This window comes from Bos grunniens, chromosome 7 (assembly GCF_055505025.1).
Source record: "Bos grunniens cultivar Pamir isolate PY7600 chromosome 7, Bosgru_T2T1.0, whole genome shotgun sequence".
Lineage (NCBI taxonomy): Eukaryota > Metazoa > Chordata > Mammalia > Artiodactyla > Bovidae > Bos > Bos grunniens.
The window spans coordinates 55,146,168-55,163,145 of record NC_141171.1 but is presented as its reverse complement, the minus strand read 5'-3'; positions in this window follow the sequence as shown (position 1 = coordinate 55,163,145).

The window sequence follows — 16,978 nt, the reverse complement described above, 5'->3', positions numbered from 1 at the left end:
GGCTCTGGTTTTGACTTGTATTCCCAATTTATTCTAAGCTTTAAGAATAGTGGTCATCTAGTGTAGAATCAAAAAAAAAAAGTGAGATTAAACAAAAAGCAGTTTGTTTTGAGTTACAACATTATTTTCTTGTATTAAACTTATTTCATTAATGTTGTCATGCTCTTGTTTAAAAAATCTATAAGGAAATACTATATCTTGTGTACTGATTGGCTTTTTCTGGAGAAACTGCTTCTGATTTTGGACAAAGATCAGTTATGAGAAAGGTGCCCTATTGGGAGGAAGTATTGCCTTTTTTTTTTTTTTTTTAAGAGGAGACTTTCAGACTAAAAAGAAATGCCAAGCTGACATGTTCTCAGTTCTTTTTTAGAGCTAGTTTTCAACCATAAAAGATTAAAATAATAAAAACATACTACTTATAAGAAGATCATGATTTCTGATCTCTGCAATTACATGAGTTTGTTTTTCTTCATTAATATTTAATCTTCTGGAGGGGTGGGTTTTGGCTCGGTTTTTAAGCTTATCAAATTGTTTTAGAATATTTTTATTACAGTCCTTGGATAGTGTTTTTTTTTTTTTTTTTGCCTTTTTCAATTCACTGTATAAATGTAAACAATTCTTCCTAAGATAAATGTCATGGGTGCCTTCTGTTAGGATCCAGTTACTCCTAATGAAGAGGGTAGATGATGTGCTGGGTGTTAAAATCTTCCCCTGTTGGTTAAACTTAAGACCATTAATCTTCAGCCAGATTCCCCAAATGAATCAAATTGTTTTCTTATTTTTTGCCACCACCTCCAACAAAATAACTTTTACCTTAAATCAGTGATGTAGAGATTTTTGTTGTTAGCTGTCTTTTATTTAACCCCCAAATAATCAGTTGCAAAACTATTTTATTATTAGCTATTTTGTCAAAACAGCTATACAGTGGAGTTGCCTTTGATGTAAGTAAGAGTTGAGCTCATGAAGAGTCATATGTAGCCAAAATTTCCCCTTTGTAAAACTCAAATCAAAAATACAGTATATATAGCCATATTTGTGCATACTTAAAAAACAGATATACTGTGTCTCAAGAATGCTATGTGGTAACTTTTTTCTACTGGTTCAGTTAAGTATCAGGAAGAGCATATGGTTTGCTTTTACACCCATTTTATGCCAAAACATGCTTGTACCTTTAAATACTGGAGATGCTCACAGCATTACTAAAAGCTTGCTGTTCACTGTCTCTGAGTAAAACTGTCTGGGAGTGGAGTTTGCAGGTTCACTCACTCAAGCTAGTGTGTCGTTTATGCAAGCACGTGTATGCCAAGGACTTGCAGTTGATTTTACATATAGTGTAAATGTGTATTTTACAACTTTGCTGTAATACTGCATTTACCAATGGATGTTTCAAGAGCTGTATAACAAAGCTTATAGAAATAGGCATTCTTTCACCAGATATAATCATGCAGATAATGAAAAATTCTGTAAATCTTTAAATACTAACTATCCTCAGATGCTACCCATCCAATCAAAGAGAATTGTTTAAAATATATCTAATGACCTGATATTGGATAGGATCTAAGTACTATGCATATGACATTTCACAACTCTAATAGGCATTGCTCAAAATATACTTATAAAATATACTAAATATTATCAAAACTAAGGACAATTATCTCTATAATGTTATCTTACAGGGTACTCTTATGCAATCATGGAGAATTATGGCCATCACGATAACATTTTGAGATCTGCTGTTTTCATATAGAGCAGGTCTAATGTAATGACTCAGACAGTTTGCTTAACTTGCCCTGTGGGAGGAAAAATATATAAGTGACACAGTGCTTGGCCTTTCATAAAGTGGGGCCAACGGTTTTCCAAAAAACACAGCTTGGTACACAGATCATAGCATGAATAGAATAGCACTGGGCCTTCCTTCAAAACTTTAGCTAGAGCAAGCTTCCTCCCCAAATCATGGCCCCAAGTGAAGTTTATCCTCCCAAGTATCCGCTAATTCATTTGGTAGTGTCAAGATTCCAATTACTGGTCAACAAATGAACTCGTTTATTAAAAATCTTAATTTATTTGGGAAAAAAGCTTAAAGTTATTTCTCAAGCAATTTGTATCTAATAATATGCTTATTTCAAAATAACTTTCAGAATGAAACATTTAGTATCAAGGTAAAAACATAAGTACCTTTTCAAATACAGTAATTAATAATGAGTTTCTTTTTTTCTTTTTAGGATGTATTTAGGGTTTGGGAAAAAGAATGGCAATAACAAGATATCAAGGTTGATTGGAAATACCATAAGGAAAAATTGGTTCCTATACTTTAATGAATAGATAAATATGATCTGTCATTCACTTGTCAAGCATATAGTGTTTCCTTTCTAACATCTTAAATAAAGCCTGTCCTCACCACTTTCTCCACAATGAAGACTCTTATTACTTTACACCACCAATGAAGAAATAATTGACTTTTAATCAACTTCGGCCACCATCCAAATTATTGAAGTCTGAATTTCAATACATTATTATTACTTGAATTTCAATAAGGTACTTTGTTCATGAATACTCTTTTTGTTACTGGGAAGTAGGTAAAAAATAAAGCATTAGATATTAAATTATTGATTTCTAGAGATTGACAGATTACCTTGCCAAGTGTTTTATATTATTATTGTATAATTATCTCAGAGTAGGGACCTTCAAACCTGAAGAATGAAATCAAGACAATATGTAGTTCTCATTTTTGCATCACAGATAGGAATATTTCTTCTTGTCCATTAAGTTCCTAGTCTAGTTAATAAAGAACATCACCTGCTGATGGAGCACAGTGTCCCATGTTTATGCAAATAAATTTGAATGATTACATACTCAAATGAAAACTAATTAAACACAAAGCTGTTCTCCTAATTTAAAAGCACAATTACTTTCTTGAGCACATTAGGTTCTATTAGGTTCGGATGTTACATTTTTGTGTGAGTTTAATTATTAATTATTTAGGCTTACTTTGCATATATAATTTGTTCTTCCGTAACTGCTACTAAGTCTGCTGATTGCTTGTAGATTAATTAATTACATATTAAGGTTTTTTAAGTAGCTTTGCAACATGTACAGCACGAAAGAAATTTTAAATATGAGAAAACAAAGGAAGTACTCAGTAGAAACATTTGAGATACTTGTAAATTTATACCTACCTAGCCTACTCTGATTCTCATAAAAGTAGAGAAAATAGTATGGTTATTTCATTTTTTCCTAGGTAAATATATTTTAAATGTCTTTATAAAATTTAATGACACATTTACTTGCAGTTTCAGTTTTGTAGTTTTTTATAATATTGCAGGACTTTTTTTCTCTTGACCATCAGTGATCCCTAAAGACCTAATGTTTTATATGAGTTAATTTGCAAAATGCAAAATGTCTTTTTATTTCTTTTTCTGATTACACAGCATCATTATAATAAAAAGTAATAGCTCTATACAGCAATAAATAGAAATAATTCTTGATAAGATGTTTCAACATGGATGACTGTTGAAAATATGCTAAGTAAAAGAAAAACTGAAAGATCACATATCATGATTTCATTTATATGAATTTCTGAGAAAGAGCAATCTCTAGAGAGAAGTTAATAGTTGCGTGGAAGTGGGCATTGACTGAATGAGCAGAACGGAACTTTTTGAGTGATAATGATTGTGCAACTGTATGTTTACTAAAATCAGTAGGATGTACACTTAAAATCAGATTTTATGATATGTAAATTATGTCAGGAAATTCTGTTTTAAAGCATGGGGGGACTATGGGAGGAAAAACAAACTGCTGGAACATCTGTATTTTTAGAGTCTGAAATGAGGACTATTAGGAAGGATTTTAATAGAGGAAAAAATAACATAGTACTTTTGCCCAGAGAAAACAAATTGAAGTGATTTTGCCCTCCCCTCAGATTCCACTCCCCACATAGATCCCTTCAGATAGATTGGTATTTGTTATCAGGCCACACACAGGGACCTTCTTCCTCTCCCACTTTGTACCGGTGACTTCTATACACATGAATACATGCACACGCCTTTTTTTAAATTAAAATTCCTATTAACATAAAATTTATTTTAATGAATTTGAAGTGTCCAGTTTAGTCATTTTAGTATATTCAAAGTGTTTTACAACTGTCATCACTATGTAATTTCAGAATATTTCCATCACCCCAAAAAGAAACCCTTTACCTCTCAATTCCCACCTCCCATGCCCTTTCAACCACTGTTTATTTTTCTGTGTCTGGTTTTGCTTATTCTGGACATTTCATATAAATAGGAGCATGAAATGTGGCCTTTTGCTTCTGGCATCTTTCACTTTGCATATTGTTTTCAGTCATCTTTTTATATTTTAACCAAGCAGTCTATTATGGGCATCATTATGTATGTTGAACACTGAAATTTATTTTTTACTTCACCAGTTCCCTGCTGTTGAACAACTGGGATCTTTGTACCTTCCTTTAAAAATTACAAAAAATGCTACATTGGTATTAGCATCTTTCATTATTGGAATGTAACGTTTGCTTTTAACAGTGCTGAGGTTGATTATTATTTAAACTCAAGAGTTTAAATTCCGAGAATTTCAATAATTTTATTCCTTGATAGTTTTGTTTAGTGTGAATATTGTTTCCTGTGATTTGTTGAAACATATGTCTACATCCATGTTTGTACAAAGCGTTACTCTTTGGTTGATAGTTATATCAACTTTTTTTCCTACTCTTAAGCAGTGGAATGTAAATACTGCTAATGATATGATGTCACACCCACAGCTCAAATTATTCCCACATTAAAATGGAAGACTTCATTTAAAGTGAGCTTTTTTTAATTGTTACTTATTTAGAAAAGTCATTCCAAGAATGTCATTTTTTAAAGAAAGTTTGAAATGTGCCCATTTAAAATTTCACCTTGAGTGGTTCTGTATGCCTTTAGAATTCTGTTGTTTTAGGACATTCCCGAACATCAGTATTTATCCTTTGAGATAGGATATATAGTATGATCTGACAGTGGCTCAAATTAGGCCTTGTTACCCAATGTCCTTCTGTTTAAATTCCCAAGAGTCAAATTTTACCATAGTAGCAATTAAAAAGAAGCCTAAAATCAACATTTCCAATTCACACATCTACTGAAATCAGTTATATAAATTTTTATTGAACTTTAAGTGTTAAGTTTCTTAATTTTGATAAAGTAATTTAAAATGCTTTCCTTCTGCCTTATATTTTCTTGCTTTGTGTTTGGATGGGATTTGTTTTGAGGGTATTTGTTTGCTTTGGCATTCTATTTATTACATTATAAGACCTATAAGTAGGCTTACTTTCTTAATGTACTTTAAAAAAAAAAACACTATTTCTGTACTGTTTAAATGTGGTGCATTTTAATCACTACATGAGCATTCATTGATCAACATCTCCTAGCCTAAATGCCCATTCAGATACTACTTGGATGTCTATGGCTGACACAAGGTCATGTTTGCTGCTACTAAGTCACTTCAGTCATGTCCAACTCTGTGCGACCCCATAGACGGCAGCTCACCAGGCTCCCCCGTCCCTGGGATTCTCCAGGGAAGAACACTGGAGTGGGTTGCCACTTCCTTCTCCAATGCAAGAAAGTGAAAAGTGAAAGTGAAGTCGCTCAGTCGTGTCCGACTCTTTGCAACCCCATGGATTGCAGCCTACCAGGCTCCTCTGCCCATGGGATTTTCCAGGCAAGAGTACTGGAGTGGGTTGCCATTGCCTTCTCCAAGGTCATGTTTAACCAGGTTCAATTTTTACCATCTCTTCACTTCAGACCATATTCTATTCTGACTCTGGTCTAGGTCACAATCTTCCTAGTGGGATAACATGGTTTTGGCTTTTTCTATAAAAGATTCAATCATTGCTACAGTTTAATAAAAGATTAAATTACATCTCCAGTGATGTAAATGGTATTTACACATGGCTATCTTTGATCATCTATTACTTTGAACCAAAATTAGAATTTAATATTTGACATAAAATTCACATTGATTTTCTGCTTTTATTTTATAATAAAAATAACAGAATCATTTATGAACAAAGCATGGGTCTTAACCAGACCCAATTAAAGGCAGAATGGGAGTTGAGAAAGTCAGGATTGAATTGAAGGTGATAGAGAGGAGTCTGGAACCTTAAGAGAATCAGCAGTGGAAAGATTGGAGAGTTTGTGCTAAGATATGCAAAAGAATTTATTTTAGTATTTATAGACATTGATAAGAATTTTTAGTATATAAAAATAAAACCTGTTTACATGATGTAAAAAGTAGTACCAAAAAAGGATAAACAAACAATGGAAAGGTATGTTAATTATTTAAATCAGTTTTATAATGAAACTCAGTACTAAAGCAGTTTTTAAATATTCACGTAATACAAGGTAATTCCCTACTGATACAAACTTGTTTACAGAACCTCTTGGAAACCTGTTTCAGCCCTAGGACTGGGAAATTTTTCTAGCCACTAATTTAAATTGCTCATACTTCATACTTAAATTTATCGGCTTCCCTCATAGCTCAGTTGGTAAAGAATCCACCTGCAATGCAGGAGACCCCAGTTCCATTCCTGGGTCAGGAAGATCTGCTGGAGAACGGATAGGCCACCGACTCCAGTATTCTTGGGCTTCATTTGTGGCTCAGCTGGTAAAGAATCCCCCGGCAATGCAGGAGACCTGGGTTTGATCCCTGATTTGGGAAGATCCCTCTGGAGAAGTGAAAAGCTTCCCACTCCAGTATTCTGGCCTGGAGAATTCCATGGATGATACAGTCCGTGGACGTGACTTTCACTTTAACTTTTCATGCTGCAATTAGAGCTTGGGTCTTCTTTCCTCATTGGAGATGGGATCAGGTCACCACCCTTTAAGGTGGCACCAGTGGTAAAGAATCCACCTGCCAGTGCAGGAAACACAAGAGACACGGGTTTGATCCCTGGGTCAGAAAGATCCACTGGAGTAGGAAATGGCAACCCTCGCCAGTATTCTTGCCTAGGAAATCCCATGGACAGAGGAGCCTGGTGGGCTGCAGTCTATGGGGTTGCAAAGAGTTGGACACGAATGAGCACACATGCCCTGCCATACCACCACCCTCTAGGACTAGAGCAGGGGAGCTGTGGTCCCTGGTCAAGATCTGAAAGAGTATCCGTGGAAGAGAGACCACTCTAATTGGCTTAATTTCTTACCTGCTCCCCAAACTGAGCATGCTCTGGCTGCTAGTCCTGCTTGAAAAACCCTTTCTTCCGCATTGGCAATAATATGATTCAGAGTAGAACCTATGAATCTAAACAGTTAAAAAGCCATAGAAAGTAGGCAATTGTATCAGCATTTTACAGAGGAACATTACAGTTAATGCCAGGGTATGGCTTCTATGCTTGCCATTCTGTCTCTATGTTGGTATCCCTTCCAGTCTTCGGTTTATGTCTGTTCAAACTTTAATTGACTCTAATATAGAAATAAGATGTATCTGTAGCATTTTGTGCTTATCGAATTTTTATGTTGCCTTTTCTCAATTCTTTAACAACAACAAAAAAACGTAAGTGAACCAATTATTTCATCTCGAAGTGATGGGGAAAATATTTTGGATATATTTTTGCAAGGGTTGTGGAAAGGAATAGGCCCTTACTTTGAAGTCTTCTTGGTTCAATGACTGGGGAATGTTTCCCACCCTTATTCAGTGAGCTTATCCCGTGGAGTGTAGTTCCAAGATATCAAGTTGCTATTATGAACAAAATCCTTTGGCTTCCTCCTTACAAGCTGAATATTCTCTGCCTTAATGCTTTTCCTCACAACTGAGTTTCTGATTGCCCTTCCAACTCTTCTCTAAGTCCCTTCCAAATTCTTCACATCTTTCTTTCATTGAGTAGCCCAGATAGGGACATTTCATATTTCATATATCTGATAACAAGTAAATAACAGTGACCCATATTTGCTTCTTTTCCTGTAGCTAAGAAGGACATGTTTCTTGCACAATTTTGAAATGAGAACTAAGAATGAAAAATATATATCTTATTAGCACTAGCCTTGCTAATAACTAGACCTTGATTAAGTCATTTTTGAACTTTAGTTTTCTCTCTTTAAAGTTGTATTAGATTCTTTAACACATTTCAATTCTGGATATTTAACTTATATACAGCATGTAATATGTATTGTATATATGTTATATATAACAATAAATGTACATATAATTTTGAAGTAATAAAATTTCAATCATATTCCATAAGAATATATTTACATATGTATGTATGTATATATATGAAAGTATTCCCTATCGATGTTCTAATTTCCTCAGGCTTTGTGAAAGTATATATGGGATGATATCTTCTTTGTAAAAAAATACAGTGTGCACACACACACACACACCCTCAGACACACATTTGTCACCTGGCACAAATGTTTCACTAAGTGATAGAATTGATGACTAGTTGCTCTTTTCCACACCTCTTGAATTGCTTGAAAGTTTTAACTATACCTTAGAAAGAAAATACGATTTTGCTTCAATAACTAATGTAACCTTGGCTGTTAAATATTGTCTTTCTAATTTAGTTGGCAATCAAAAATATTAAGCAGACACATCATCCGTAGGCTAGAGTTTGATATTTTATCAGTACAGTTATTCCTTTTTTTTTTTTTTTCTTTGTTCATCAGTGCACCTTTCAATCTTACAAAAATAACCTAATTCACTCCAAGGTACCAAGGACTTTCATCTGTACTACCAGTGGTCTCCGGGGTATTACATGACTCTTCTCAAAGAGTCCTATAACCATTTCCTTAGTTCAATAACTAAAATGTCTTGGACAAACTAAAAACTATGCTACTCTTCAGGAAAGCAACATGAGAAGTACAGGGAAAACCAGCATGGCTCTCAAATAAGGTAATGCCTATAAAGGAAAAGAGGTTTTGGGGGTTCTCTGATTTGATTTTTATACTTACTGTAATGCAGTAAGATATAAGATCCATAATATATGCAGTAAGATTTTAAAAATATAATAAATAGCTTTGTATTCTGCCTCTAGATTGAAATGTAAAAACATGAAGTATAGTTAAAATGCTCTATGAATATTCTAAATTGTAGCCTATGTCTTTCCAGAAGTTACTGATATGCTGTATTTTCAGCTTATTCTCAGCGTTCCTTTATATTTTTACTACATGTGTATCTATTCTTAAATAATGGTATTATTTTGTGTGTTTTTGACTTATATAAATGACATCATGCTGTGTTACTCTTCTAGAATTTGCTTTTTTCACGTGCAAGTTTGTGAGATTTCAGTTATGTGAATACTTTGTGAAGCTCTATTTACTTGCATATAATAGTCCATTAATATATCACTATGTATTGATGCCTTTACTACTTATGACATTAAGTTTGTGTCCAATTGCCTGCTTTTATAATGGTCTGTGAACAATCTTGTGTGTCTCCTTGCATACATGTGTGCAAGTGTTTTCCTAGGACTACGTAAGGTTTAAGTGCTCCATCTTCTTGATGGTTTGTGTCTGTCTTATCCCAAAGCCAGAAAGCACCTTCAGTATTTTCTGTTAAGGATTTTTACATTTTGCTTTTCACATAAAAGTATTTTTTTATCCACCTGGTATATGAAGTCGGGATCTGACTTTGTTTTTTCCCGTACGTATCATCAGTTGTTCCATCAGCATTTATTTACTCGGTGTCCAGGAAAGGTACCGGTAAGGCATTCTTCTAACTTAGACCTAAAAAGAATAGAAGTGGGGAAAGCACCTCTTTTTTTCCCATTAAAGGAAAAAAAACTCTCTTTAAAATTTGTCTACCTTTCACTATTTCCTCTAGCCTTATGTCTCTGCTCTTAACTACATGAAATTGGTTTCATTAATAGAAAACATGTGACTTAGCAGAAGCAGTACCTTGGGATGGTATGATTTCCTATCTTCTAAGCAGAGGTCAATAAACTACTTATTCTGTAAAGGACTGGATAATAAATATTGAGGTTTTATGGGTCGAGGCAAGGATATTACATATATGTGTATATATATGTATATACACGTACATATGCTTTGTGGGTCAAAAAGCAAGGATATTTTATATATATATATACACACATATATACACCATGTATATATGGGTGTGTATATATGTGTGTGTGTGTGTGTGTGTGTGTGTGTGTGTATAGCTGTATAAATACCAACAGGGAAAACAAATTTCTACCAAATTTGTATTGACAAAATTATAATAATGTTGAGTATAATTTTTGATCATGCAAGTCGACTAATAATGCAGAGTGAAATTCTTCCTGATTATCTCATTTATTCCTCCTCATAGCCTGATGAGGTAGATATTATTCATACCTATATTATATTTATGAGGAAAATGACGTTCACACAAGTTTACCTTGTTAGCAGATGCTGGCGTTATCATTTGAGCCTAACTCCAGAATTTGTACTCTTGACCCTGATATAATTTTGAGAGGGAAGTCTTACTTTAAAGATGATAAAATGGAAGCTCAAAGGGATTAAGTCAGACAAGGTACATGTAGGGCCAAATATGTCTAGTTTAAAACACAAGTTCCTTCCTTTCTACTCTGCAACTTCAAAACTTCCAGGAACCTCCAAAACGTGGATAATAGCTATAATTCGCAAATCAGGTCTCAATTTATGTTTCTGTCGGGAGAGTGTGTAATTTCCTCGATTCTGTCTCACCACAACAAAGATTTGAAACTGTGGACCAGTGTTTCAGCTCAGACTTTTATTCATTCGGCAAACAAAGGATAGTACACCCTTGAGGCATGAGGGCGGGCCAACCTTCGAAAGAGGCCTCAACTGTTTGGCTCCCTCTTTTTATGTTTTGTCTCCTCCCCCCAGCCTGCCCTATTGAAATTAGGGCTAGCCAGGAAGGGGGCATGTTTGTTTCATCTGAGGTTCTCACTCCCATCTGTGGATTTTTCCTTTGTTCCCTTTTTGTGGGCTTTTCCCTTTGTCTTTTAGTACCACCATTTTGTACTCCTTTTTCCTGTTCTAACTACCTAACGGTACCATTTTAACTGAAATAGTTTAAAATAGAGATAAAAAACTATCCATTTTTCTTTCTAATTGTAAAAGATAAATTGACAATGTACCACTGTAAGTAAACTCTACTTCAATTCTAAAAAGATAAATTGACTTAAAAAAAGCATGTAGTACTGAAAGGTATTTGGTGAAAGGTAAAAAGTGAAGTTCATTGATTCATTTTTCTCCTCTCCTCCTATTTGCTATCTCCTTGTTTCCCTTTAATTTTTCTCTATTTTTCTCTTTTTATCTCCCTTCCCATTTTTGTTTAAGAGATGCTCAAGAGTAGTATTAAGAAAAAAGAATTAACATCCCAGAGAACTCAGAGTACTTTTATTGACCAAACATAGTGGGGATCTCACAGCCAACGTAAATTATTTTAACTGATGAATCTTCTAGTTTCCTGGCAACAAGTCAAGTGTTCAGTCAGTGTTCACTGAGTGGCTACCACATGGTGGATTCTGTGAGAGAATACAGATGGAAGCATCTGCTTCTGCTTTCAGGGAGCTCACAAGCTAGTGAAATTCTAAGTCAAGGCAAACTTGAGAAGATAAAGACAAAGTGGAAGTAAACTCATGCAAGGGAGAGACTTGGCATCACAGCTCTGGCACCTCATGTACTTTATTAAGAAAAACATGCACGTTAATTATGTGAATTCTCAGTTAAATGATGCATTTTATTAGGTGATAAATCTGATTAACTTCAAGATAAAACAAGTTGACAAAAGCATAGCCACTGTTTGTGTATTTGGCTTCAAAGATGAATTTTAAGATGCTTTGCATAGTGAAATCAACTAAAATGTACTTGGCCAAGTGCCACAACAGATGTGTCACATGCGTATCTCATTTAAAGATTACAACAATCCAGTGAGATAGGTGTTGCTATCATCATTTTTGATTATTTAAAAAATTCAAAGTATTTGCCCAATTCTTATACAGCTGAATATAGCTGTATTTGTGATTTGACTTAAAAAGCAGTTATGAGAACTTGAAAACATGGTAACATTTGAAAAGGATCCATCAGTTCAGTTCACTCAGTCATGTCCGAGTCTGCAACCCCATGGACTACAGCACACCAGGCTTCCCTGTTCAGCACCAACTCCCGGACCTTGCTCAAACTCATGTCCACTGAGTCAGTGATGCCATCCCACCATCTTATCCTTTGTTGTCCCCTTCTCCTCCTGCCTTCAATCTTTGCCACCAACAGGGTCTTTTCAGATGAGTCAGTTCTTCGCATCAGGTGGCCAAAGTATTGGAGTTTCAGCTTCAGCATCAGTCCTTCCAATGAATATTCAGGACTGATTTCCTTTAGGATTAACAGGTTTGATCTCCTTGCAGTCCAAAAAGAAGAAACAATCATCTCTAATACATATGTTCTCCTTTTGTTCCAGGCCTGTATTTCTTTTCATTTACATATAATTCACTATGAACTAAACCTGGGGAGAATCTATGCCAGTTAAATGAGAGGAAACTTGACCATGATTTTCACTCTGTGGGACTAACTCATAAAGTCATGTAATATTTGTATCTAATTGCAGAGACAGCTTTTTTTTTTTTTAATGCATTCAGTGTTTGCATACTAGTAACATTTCCTTAATGAGATTTATTTAATTTGGCTCAAATAAAACAAGTGCCTGGTTACTCAACGTGACATGCGCATCTGAAAATAAGATTGATGAGGTCCACTATTGGAGTTTTCTTTATTTCATGGAGGTTTATACCATTGAAGAATAACATAAATGGCTGAAAGTCCGAAAGCATAGTTTGAAGGAGTGTCAACAACCTACATTTATTGTAATAGCCCTTGGGCAATATCTCATTTCCACTCAGCTTCAGTGCTATAAATAGTTCTAATTTGTTTTCTTTGTACATTCACTGAATTAATTACAGTAGACTAAGCCAAGTGATATTACTGTAGCAGTTAGCTTAACTTGACATAAACATAATAATTAAAATGATTGCTTTTTAATTTCTCCCCCTTAAAGCTGAATCTACAGTATTATAAGCCTTAAAGAATTTGATTTGAGAATCTCTGGGCTTTTCTGTCGATATGTGTTCATTGTTAATAGTGGATCTCGGTGTGTTGTTGGGAGTTTCCTTCAGAAAGGAAGCACCTGGGTCCTGCTTCCATGCGATATCTGCTTATTTAAAAAGCATATTGTTTCCATCATCCTTGCAGTACTGTGGAATAATCACGTGTTTCCATTTACCTACCCAAATTGATGCTAGCAACACATATATGCCCACTTGCCTGCACACACACAAACACGTGTCCTTGATAGAAAAACGGTTACCTCAATAAAAGCTACATATATTTATTTCAACATGTCCTCCAACAAGCTATCTGGTGCCTCAGCATTACCCAAGGCAGAGACTGCACCGTTGCTCCCCAGCCCGTCTCCCGCTTGTCGCTACATGTTTGATTACATCTGGAAAGGAACTGTTTTTGTTCAGGTATAAGAAGAGGGCCTCTGGGGAGCAAGAAAGTGAAAAATGGTCACGGCCAAAGGTGTGCTCCTTTCATCCTAAAAAAGCTGCCTGAGCCACTCATGGTCCTCCCATTATGTTCCTGTGCTGTTTGCCAGTTAAATTTTCCAGTGCGCAGGGGTCACTGATCTGGACAGCATCCTTTGGTTTCTCCTCCCACTGGCTCCCAGCAAAGCTGGTATAAATGCACTATACTTCCTTTTTGATTTTCCCTTAGTGGCTAGGTTGCTCTGAGAGTTTGATGCACAGGCTTAAACAACCTCTTTACAAAGTAGAGACAAAGCAAAAATAGAAGGGGGGAAGTACACTCCAGGAGCTAGAATGAGAGCAAACCTCAGCTCTAACTGCTGAACTGAAGCACCTTGATTTTTGTGGCTTTTGACAATTTTAAAACAGAGAACAACTGAGAAATGGGAATCTTTTTTTTTCCCTCCGTATATATCTCAGAAGGATTTTTCCACGGCATATCTGATTCTGAATGACACTCTCTGTAGTCTGCATTTAAAATGTCAAGTAATTTCAGCAGGCCTTTAGTAAATAAGGATTCAGTTGGCAGTTGGAGAAGCTTATCTGCAAGTTTCTCCAGCGTTGCCAGCACTTTCTGAAAGAAGGGACATTCCTCAGAACTTAATTCTCAGAACTCAATTTTCTCTCTTTATATCCTGCCCTCCATGGCAGTTCACTTGCTTTTATAGATTCAACTCTTGCCTCCATGATAACCCAGATCTTTATTCCAGATGCTAACCTCTTACCCATGCTCACATTCTTCTCCACATCTCTTTAAGATGTCCCGTTGTCGACGCAAACTCAGCATACATGCATTGAATAGTACTCCTCTTCTCCCTCCCTCCACTTTGACAGGCTACCTCTCCACAGTCCACAGTTTTTGTTCTCTCTCTCTCAGTTGGTCTCTTCCTTCTTTCTCTCTCTGTCTCTCACAGTCACACCAGTAAAGATCAAGACTGCGGTCATCATTTGCTCTCCTTTCTCCCCAGCTTCTTACACATCTCTACTAGGTAAGGCTTCGGCATTCTTTTTTGCCTCTTCTGTGTTCCCTTTCTTTACAATACTATAATTAATCTTCCAGGTTTACACAGGCATTTACTCAGCCAGGGTTTATTAGTCATCTCTGCCTTGCCAGGCACTGTAACAAGCACACTGAGAACTTGATGTTAGGAAAGAAACTGCCATGGCAATAAGCATAGCAATTATTCCCAGATTACTACAGCATTTTCCTAGTTGGCATCTTGGAAGACAGTGTCTCTTCCTCTCCAATCCACTTGTCCTAAATTGAGTTCAGTTCAGTCACTCAGTAGTGTCTAACTCTTTGTGACCTCATGGGGGGCAGCACGACAGACTTCCCTGTCCATCACCAACTCCTGAGCTTACTCAGACTCATGTCCATCAAGTCGGTGATGCCATCCAACATCTCATCCTCTGTCATTCCCTTCTCCTCCTGCCTTCAATTTTTCCCAGCATCAGGGTCTTTTCAAATGACCCTTTTCAGTTCTTCGCATCAGGTGGCCTAAGTGTTGAAGTTTCAGCTTCAGCATCAGTCCTTCCAATGAATATTCAGGACTGATTTCCTTTAGGATGAACTGGTTGGATCTCCTTGCTCTCCAGGGGACTCTAAAGAATAGTCTCCAACACCACAGTTCAAAAGTATCAATTCTTCGGCACTCAGCTTTCTTTATAGTCCAGCTCTCATCCATGACTACTAGTCACATACATGAGTACTATAGCTTTGACTAGACAGACTTTTGTTGGCAAAGTAACGTCTCTGCTTTTTAATATGCTGTCTAGGTTAGTCATAGCTTTTCTTCCAAGGAGCAAGCGTCTTTTAATTTCATGGCTGCAGTCACCATCTGCAGTGATTTTGGAGCTCCCCAAAAAAAAGTCTCTCACTGTTTCCATTGTTTCCCCATCTATTTCCCATGAAGTGATGGGACCAGATGCCATAATCTTAGTTTTCTGAATGTTGAGTTTTAAGGCACCTTTTTCACTCTCCTCTTTCACTTTCATCAAGAGGCTCCTTAGTTCTTCTTCGCTTTCTGCCATAAGGGTGGTGTCATCTGCATATCTGAGGTGATTGATATTTCTCCTGGCAATCTTGATTCCAGCTTCTGCTTCATCCAGCCCAGTGTTTCTCATGATGTACTCTGCATATAAGTTAAATAAGCAGGATGACAATATACAGCCTTGACGTGCTCCTTTTCCTATTTGGAACCAGTCTGTTGTTTCACGTCCAGTTCTAACTGCTGCTTCTTGGCCTGCATACACATTTCTCAAGAGGCAGGTCAGGTGATCTGGTATTCCCATTTCTTTAAGAATTCTCCACAGTTTGTTGTGATCCACACAGTCAAAGGCTTTGGCATAGCCAATAAAGCAGAAGTAGATGTTTTTCTGGAACTCTCTTGCTTTTTCAATGATCCAACAGATGTTGGCAATTTGATCTCTGGTTCCTCTGCCTTTTCTACATCCAGTTGAACATCTGGAAGTTCACGGTTCACTTACTGTTGAAGCTTGGCTTGGAGAATTTTGACCATTACTTTACTAGCATGTGAGATGAGTGCAATTGTGCGGTAGTTTGAGCATTCCTTGGCATTGCCTTTCTTTGGCATTGAAATGGAAACTGACCTTTTCCAGTCCTGTGACCACTGCTGAGTTTTCCAAATTTGCTGGCATATTGAGTGCAGCACTTTCACAGCATCATCTTTTAGGGTTTGAAATATCTCAACTGGAATTCCATCACCTCCACTAGCTTTGTTCATAGTGATGCTTCCTAAGGCACACTTGACTTCGCATTCCAAGGTGTCTGGCTCTGGGTGAGTGATCACACCATCATGGTTATCTGGGTCATCAAGATCTTTTTTGAATAGTTCTGTGTATTCTTGCCACCTCTTCTTAATATCTTCTGCTTCTGTTAGGTCCATACCATTTTTGTCCTTTATTTTGCCCATCTTTGCATGAAATGTTCCCTTGGTATCTCTAATTTTCTTAAATAAATCTCTTGTCTTTCTCATTCTATTGTTTTCCTCTATTGCTTTGCACTGATCACTGAGGCAGGCTTTCTTATCTCTCCTTGCTATTCTTTGGAACTCTGCATTCAAATGGGTTTATCTTTTCTTTTCTCCTTTGTCTTTAGCTTCTCTTCTTTTCTCAGCTATTTGTAAGGCCTTGTCAAACAACCATTTTGCTTTTTCGCATTTCTTTTTCTTGGGGATGGTCTTGATCACTGCCTCCTGTACAATGTCATGAAACTCCATCTATAGTTCTTCAGGTACTCTGTCTATCAGATCTAATCCCTTGAATCTATTTGCCACTTCCACTGTATAATCATAAGGAATTTAATTTAGGTCATACCTGAATGGTCTAGTGGTTTCCCTACTGTTTTCATTTTAAATCTGAATTTGGCAATAAGGAGTTCATGAGCTGAGCCAGTCACTTCCCAGTGTTGTTTTTGCTGACTGTATAGAG